General features: G+C 41.2%; 1 protein-coding gene and 1 pseudogene across 6 annotated transcripts in view; one reads left to right on the top strand and one right to left on the bottom strand.

Annotated features, from left to right (window-relative positions):
• Positions 1–367: 367 nt before the first annotated feature.
• LOC109388279 (zinc finger protein 75D-like) lies at positions 368–1,347 on the bottom strand (annotated as a pseudogene).
• GOLGB1 (golgin B1) overlaps positions 380–8,352 on the top strand; it is a 79,131-nt gene continuing 71,158 nt past the window's right edge. For 4 of the 6 annotated variants that reach the window (XM_019652855.1, XM_019652829.1, XM_019652865.1 and 1 more), the window contains exon 1: positions 380–3,726. The gene's annotated coding sequence lies outside the window, so the exon portion shown is untranslated. Of the gene's footprint in view, positions 3,727–4,260; positions 4,410–8,352 lie in introns of those variants that run through there. The other 2 variants (XM_019652848.1, XM_019652837.1) reach the window with 2 other exon arrangements.

Here is an 8,352-nt window from a genome sequence, read left to right on the forward strand (position 1 = left end):
GTATGCAATAAAACAAGTATATTATTATTTTTGTTATGAAAGACCATGCTACTAATATTTCTATCATAAGTGCTTAAGAGTGGCTGGGGAGATCAGTGCAAACCAATATTTACCGTTGTGATCATAGAAGACTGATTCATGGCTGCATCTGCTATTTGAAGCTGAATTTGCTATTTTGCCAGGTACAATCCCAAAACAGCTTTTTCCATTATTCAGAATGGTCTTAGAACACCTCTCTTGCAAAGGAATTCCCTGAAGGTTATAAGTAAAAACAGTCAGTAGCACAACTGTAATGCATCCCCTGTAGAGTCGACTGATTCCTTTCCATGAAACATGTTTATATTCCCAAATTTTCCACTGATGAAAAATTCTTCATGGTTCATAATTTTTTAGTTTGTTATAAACTTGAGGGTTAAGCTCCACCTGGTAAATTTGTTCAGACTGAAGACACTGGACAGGCTCCTGCACGTTCTTTCTTGACAGTCCAGAAGTTTCAGCAGCTTTTGTCTCCAGGTTGAAAGTCTCTCTCGTCACTGGAAAATCTGGGTGCCATTTCCCCATCCTATGCATACCAGCATGACTTTCTTTGCCTGTTGTTTTTTGGGGAACATTCATGCTGGCCATTTTTGATACTATGTTTCCTGGTACTTGTATTTCTAAGTTAGAAAGGCATATAGGCTGATGACTTTCTGTGTCATGTTTGTGTGTGAACCACATAGGCAGCTCTACATAGGCAGCTCTTCGGGACTGTGCTTGAACTCAGTGGATCCTTGAACCCATGGCTCTTCCCCTTGCTCTAGACAAGAGATCACTTTAGGTTTGTGGAGCACAAATACAGCTAGAGAGATTGACAGTCTCATAGTTTTCCTGCATCACTTCAGTAGAGGATCTTCTGCTTGGGATCTAGTAACTTCCATTCTTCCTGGAAAAATACATGGCTACTTCTTCAAATGCCAACAAGCTCTGGGACTCTGGCAAGACGAGCTCAGGTGCCACTGTCCAGTCTTTGGTGGTGATCTGTTCAGGAAAGACTAGATCTACCGAGCCGGCATAGCTCTCTCACACACAGGCTGTCTGTTAATGAGTATTTCTGCTCAGCTGTTGTAGAACCTGGTATGTATTCCAAAATTCTTCATCCTGGGAGCTGCCCACTGGATGGGACACTGCTGGCTTCAGTTTGAAGCCTGGGGCCTCTGCTGTTTCTTCCAAGAGCACTGACTCCTTTCCCAGCTCATGGACTGCAACAGTCATCATTCTGCCTTGGAACAGTTTGCTCCTGTGTTGGACAGCTCTGAGAAGCCCGTAACCAGGACAGTTGCTCATTCCACACTTAAAGCCCTCCTAACACCCAACCTGTCATCCATTCTTCTCATCCCAAAGCTTATCCAGAAGGCAAGGAGATACCACAGACACAGTAAGTCCCCAAATCTAAATCTCTTCCATCCTCAAAGTTAGACTATATACGGAGACCTGTGGAAACCAGGAGCCTGAAGGTAGGCAAGATAATACATATCAAGGGTTGCTGTACATTACATGTTTTAAGGAATACAAGAGGATGAAACCAGTCATCGGGCCTGGTCTGAGTTTTTCTAAAACCAGCCCAGTCTCTCCCTGGGTGTAGTGCCTAATCAGGAGTGCCAATATTCTCAGGAGAAAAGTCAGAACAAGTCCTAATTCCTGTAGGTAGCCTTCTGACATGTTTCTAGAAGTCAACTGGTATGAAGGATGACTAACCAACTGTGACATGGAGACAAAAGGTCTGAAATCTACCCCATGTCATACTGGCTTCCTAGGGACACCAGAACAGAGGCCCCCAAATTCCCTGAGCAGCAATCCTTCTGTCCTCAGCAGGATTCTGCTGGCAGGCCCTAGTCAAGAAATGGGAACCAAAAAATTTCTGCATCTCCAGAGGAAACACCCATGACTCACTAGGAGGGCTAGGGATATCAGAGGAATGATCTTTTCTTGGGCTTTGAGTATGGGGTGTTTGGTACACTCTGGGTTCTTCTGGGATTTTTGCTGATGTAGAGAAATATAACTGATAAGGACTCAGAGCTCTGTGGGGGCAAATATATAGATATTTTCATACAAAACCCAAATCTTGTAATTTAGACTTTTCTTCACCCTTAGAGAACCCCGATTGAGGATTTTTAAATGACTATTAAATACAACTTTGAGAGACCAGCTGCATGAGAGTTCTGCACATCATCACAGAGCAGGTTCAGCTGTTGAAGTCAGCTGGGTGCCTCAGCCCTCAACAGCTGCAGTTCATATTCAGCAACATTCCCTTGCTTACTGACCTCAGCTAGAAGCTTTTGGAGAGCCAGCAGAACTTCCAAGCTCTAACTCATGTCGGGTTTGGAAGGGCTGCCCTGTACATTCCAAGTTTTAAGGAGTATAAGAGGATGAAACGAGTCATCAGGCCTGGACTGTTTTCTAAAATTGCAGTTCCCTGCACACAATGTACCCCTTCTCTGATTGTTTTCTCCCCTAAGCATTTTGCCATCAACCATATTATTTATTTTCTCTCCTCACTAAATTATTATTCCAAAAAGGCAAGCATTTTTGCCTCTTGATCTCAGCTATATCTCCAGGTCAAAGAACAGTATACAGTAATTGCAGGGGACTGCAATTTTAGATGGGTAGCTAGCAAAGGCCTTACTGAGCTTATGTGAACTTCCAAGCGTTATGTAAGCATTAAGGTGAGGGTACACAGTGGGCTAGCGAGCTGAGTGCCTGGCACACACTAAGACTCAATAAATTCAAACTAATACTCTTACTGTCAAGAGAGGGCCTGATCACGGGAGCTAGTTGCTTTTACCGCCTTTCCTTAGGGGCTTAAAGAGAGGATGCATGATTTCGGTGACTTTTACTGGAGCTCCTCACTGACTCCCATTCCAAGACACGAACTTTCAAATCCCACCCATTGCTTAAAGCCCAAATGAAGCGCCACTTCCTAAGAGGCACTTTCCTAGTATTCACTATTCTCTCTCTCTCACTTATGTCCTTAGAGGCTTCTTTGATCTAGCCCAAGTTCCATTACTAAGTCGCTATTTGTCTTTGGGCAAGTCACCTTAATCTGGTTCTTATTTTTCATCAGTAAAATTAAACGGTTATATTAGATTTACCTTCTGGCTCTAATATTTTATGACTCTAAGAGCAAGCCCCAAATCCCCACTCTTCTCACTGCTCATTCAACAATCCTAACGGCAGCTGGTGCCCGCTGTACAGGGGTCTCCGCAAAAGCCCAAGCCATAATCGGGGTCAGTCACGCCCAACGATACCGAGGAACTGCAGGTATCCGACCCGGCCCACCTTACGACAACACCTAACCTTTCCCAGAACGCCCGCCCTTCCAGCATTTCCGGCTCTTCCCCCGATCTTCTTCCGGAACACTAGCTCGGGTCTGACTCCGCCCCTCCTGCACTCTTCAGAGTCCATTGGCTGTTTCTTTGAGGAAGCGGAGCATTTCCTGGCGTTGATTGGTTTCCGTCACTCTTGAGGGAGTTAGTTACAAACAAGGCGTGTCTGGTCTCCCTGGTAACGCTTTGCCGATAGCCCTGATTGGTCCATGTCCTAATCCCATCTTCCGTCCCGACCGCGAATGGTTGAGTCCCTTGGCGGGGCGCGCCAGTGGTAGGTGTCGCGTTCGGGATTCCTGAGCTGACGTGGCTTAAATTTGGGAGGAGGGGGGCAACTGGAGCCTCTTCCCGTAGCCTCTTCCAGGTGAGTCGGGGACGGTCTCCAACTCCTCCCCTCCTTGAGTCTTTTAATGATCACCCCCACCACAGGGCCCGAGGAGCTGCCGAAGCAGCCACACTCTAGTCCTTTCCCCGTCCCGCCTCTCCCTGATTCAGTCCCGGCTCCGACCCTTCACCGGTCTCCCTTCATTTACCAGGCCTAGTTCTAGTAGTCCACGTATCTGCTGGCTCCGCCGAAGGGCTCCGGAGTCACCCTGCGCGGCCTCGGGGCATATATGTGCGGTCTGCCTCCTCCAAAGGACGTTTCTCCTCCGGGAGCGACTGAGAAAAACGCTGGGGTCAGCCCTGCCCGCAAGGCCATGTTCCCTGAGCGGCCTGCTTCGGCCGACCTGGGTACGCAGCAGCTGACCTCGGAAAGAACTTGCTGGGCCCCTGCACTTCGTGCCTAAACAAACTTAGTGTCCGGAAGGGGAGGCGGGACCCAAACAAATCAAAGGTCTTGAGGGCGGAGATCAAAGAAACATTGGCGATATTAACGTAAACTGGGGCCTGTCGACAGATCCTGCTAAGGACTTGCTGGGATGATTCGGAGAGAGGGATGATTCTTGCGATCCCATCGACGTTAAAATTCCAGGAATCAGAGGTGGGCAGGCTGTTGGAAAAGGACTCTTGAAGAGAATTCTGGAGGGAAAAGAACTTGATTTGGTCGTATGAAGGATGTTTATTCTGCATAACACGAGTGGTGTGTTGGAGTGTGAAGGGGAGGGTGAACCCCTTGACAAAAGGAATATATTTGTCTGACTTTAGTAAAGAGCTCCAGTGGGTCTGTGGGGAGAGGGCAATTTAAGAGTGGGACAGAAGTACTTTCATTTTTAGAAATAGTTGGAAGCTTTCTGAGCTTTTATAGAATCTTACAGTTGTCTGCAAGATTCTCTCCCCACAGAGAGCCTGGATGCCTTTCCTGAAGCATGAAGTAATTATATTTGGATGGTCAAATGATTATGAATGGTCAAAACCAGGAAATTATGTTTTGGGAAATGGCAGGATCTTTTGGTAAATTGGAAATTGGTCATAGAATAGATACAGGAAAAAGTTGAAGAGAACTCAAAAATTGCTGGCATTGTATACTGTTTCACAACCTTTATTTTTCACCCCTTGACTATATGGAATGACCATTAAGTACTTTCCTCTGTACTGCATTAAATTTGACTACATCATTAGTTTCCAAACATTTTTAATTGCACTCCCTATCAGTAAAACATTTTGAGGAAGCATCCTCCAAATACTGTATATTTAATTGTGGATAATGTGTAAATGGTACTGTAAATATGTTAATTAAATTATAAAATATGCAAAAGCATATTTTAAAAAGGATTAAAAAAAAAAAAAGAACTTGCCACATTCTGGGAAGCTCCCAACCCAATTAGGAGTCCATATAAAAGTGTTCCTTTACTTTTCAAGAAGGCTGCTTGCATCTCTAAGGACTTCCAGACTGAGGGGACCTTTTAAAAAATTGTTTTGAGGACCTCCATTCTGGGATGCACCCTCTCCTAAATCATCTGTAGAAGAGAATTCTTTTTTCTTTCTGCTTGACTCTTAAAGATCCCCTTCTTTTTTTCCCCTTTGCATTAATGGATTATTTAAAGTGATGTTGGTTTTACTCTTGTTTGTAAATGAATCATAAACTTCTCTAGGTTAACTACTGTTAGGGATATATTATTTGGGAAACATCTCACCACTAATGATTTATTTACATACCAGTCTATTGTTAGGAACCACTATATAAAGTGAAGCTTAGGCTCTATAATACTCTAAATTTAATTAAGCTACTTTAAAATCAGCAGTATGTGCTTTTGGTAAAATGACATTTAATACAGATATAATATAAAACAAAAATCTCTATCTACTGACCCTTTTCCCCATTCCCCACATTCCAGAAGTAAGCACTATAAATAATGTCTTGGTTTTTTTTTTCTTAAACTTTTTCTATATGCTAAACACTATGGGAAAGATAATTTTTTTTAAATTTTTTAATTTTTCAATTACAGTTGACATACAATGTTAGTTTCGGGTGTACAACATAGTGATTAGACATTTATATATCTTACAAAGTGATCACCCAGATAAATCTAGTACCCATCTGGCACCATACATAGTTACTACAATATTATTGACTATATTCCCTATGCTATACTTTACATCTCCATGACTACTGTGTAACTACCAATTTGTACTTCTTAATCCCTTCCCCTTTTTCACCCATCTCCCCAACCCCCCTCCCAGCTAGCAACCATCAAAATATTCTCTATATCTATGTGTCTGTTTCTGTTTTGTTTGTTCGTTTATTTTTTTGTTCTTTAGATTCCACATGTAAGTGAAATCATATGGCATTTATCTTTCTCTGACTTACCCTAAATACATTATTAAGTGGCAAGAGAAAGGTATAGAATAGCATGTGCTTTGTGATTCCACTTATGAAAGAGGACAAACATGCTGTGCTATACCTTTCTTTTGCCACTTAATACTATATTTTTCTATATCCATAAGTATAAAACTACCTCATTTTTTTAAAAAGGCTATGCAGCATTCCCTTATAGAAATATCAGAATGTACTTAGCCTGTCGTCCCCTCTTGGTGGACATTTAGATCACTTCCAGTTGGCCATCACAAACACTGCTACAGTGAACATGCGTGTACACATATCCTTGTGCCCTGTGTGAGCCTGTCTGTGGTATAGACAATATGGAATTCTTTGGGGCCAGACTATTCTGAATCATTTCATTTTAGTTCGTATAGTCTGCAAAAAAAAAATGCTTACTGAGCTATAAATATATATTAGTATATGAGTGCTCTCATGCCCCCAGCCCTGTTTTCAGCCTCAATGACAAATGTTGGGCGATGAGGTTACTCAGAACATACATTATCTTTTGTGTACCTCCACCAGCCAAGAAGCTTTGTTTGTGACTGGGAAAATTACTTAACCTCAGTATGCCTTAGTTTACTCACCTTAAAACGGGATATTGATAGTACCTCCTCCTTCAGATTGTTTTAATAATAAGAAGAGTGAAATAATGAGGGTAAATAAGTTATATGTAAAGCAATTGGAACAATACTTATTGCATAGTACTGTGTATATAAATTATAGCTACCATTTTCTTCTGCATTTAATGAAAATAGTAGTTTTTTTGTGTCATGAAAAATGGTGTTCATTTTTTAATTGTAAATTTATATCATAACATTGCATATGCTTTTTCCAGCTATATAGCACCACTTCCTATCCTCTCCTCAAACTGGTTTTGAATCACTTTGAGAATTAAGGAATTAAGAAAAACTACTGAGGCTCTACCAAATATGCATAAATAAGTTTGAGGAGGGACCTGGGAATCTCACCAATTTTTGTGTTATTTCTTTGGGAAATGTAATTTAAATTCCAGAGTAAACGGATGTCCACACAGGCACGCGCTCACTATCTTTAGTTACTTGGTTTTCCTATACATTTTGTACTAAGCTCTCTGTCGTTAGGGACATGCCTTATATTTCTTTTTATATTTTTGTGGCTCCTGGCATTATGCCCTACACCAAGTAGTTATTTTGAAAATAATTATTTATAGCAGTGAAGACTTTAAGAAAATAAGACTTCCTGAATTTTAAGTACCACCTCAGCATTCAAGTGTCAAGATCCTGTGCAGGGTTTGTGGAAGGCAGGGCCAGCGTTGACTTTGAGGGATTGTTTTATTTGCTAAGTGTTTTATTGAAGTCTGGCCTTAGCAGATAGCTCTTTATTTTTTTATTTTCCCAGTTGCTACTCATCATTCTGGTGCTTTATAAAACAACAGCAAGAGCATTGTTTGTCCAACAATGACACATACTCCATACATGAATTTATTACAATAAACAAATATTTTCCCGTTTCCTAATTTTTATATATGCATCTGCACTTTTCTGTCCTACAGTGAGCCTAAAAGGGGTAGATCCACCTTTCTTCATTTAGCTTTAGCAAGGCTACTTAGTGGCTCTTTTGCCCTCAAATTCCCAACCTTTGAGCAACCTAAAGCAATTAACTGCATGAGATGCCCTTTCCATTTCCATATTATTCCTTTCATATCAATAGCTATAGAAATTCCTCTTGAATCATGGAGTCATAACACTGGGGATTATAATGCTCTTTGTCTGTCTTCATTTTAAGATGAGGAAACTGTAAAGTGACTTACCCAGTATAATACAACCTCTTTGTGTTGGAGGCAGAGCTAAAAGTTCAGTTCCTGGCTGCCAATTTGGTGCTCTTTCCATTATGCCATCTACTTTCTCGTGGTCCTCTGATATTGTTGAATCAGTCTGTGAGAAACTCCTTTTACTTTGGCTTGAAATGGTACATCCCTGATACTGATATTTTCTTTCTTCAAATATACGTATTTTTAAATGGTTATGTAAAAAAAGTAACCTATTTTCTCTTTAAAGAGCTTTGTATCTTATTCAATAATGCTTAGTTAGCTGAGGGACTTTGAAATGTCTTAACTTCTCTGAGTGTCAGTTTTCCTCATCTATAAAATGGGATGATGAAAATACCTACCTTGCAGATTTTGTAAGGATTAGAGAGAAATATATAGAAAGTGATACATATTGCTCAATAATTGTTACCATTAATAGTATC

This window comes from Hipposideros armiger, unplaced genomic scaffold (genome assembly GCF_001890085.2).
Source record: "Hipposideros armiger isolate ML-2016 unplaced genomic scaffold, ASM189008v1 scaffold_8, whole genome shotgun sequence".
Taxonomy (NCBI): Eukaryota; Metazoa; Chordata; class Mammalia; order Chiroptera; family Hipposideridae; genus Hipposideros; species Hipposideros armiger.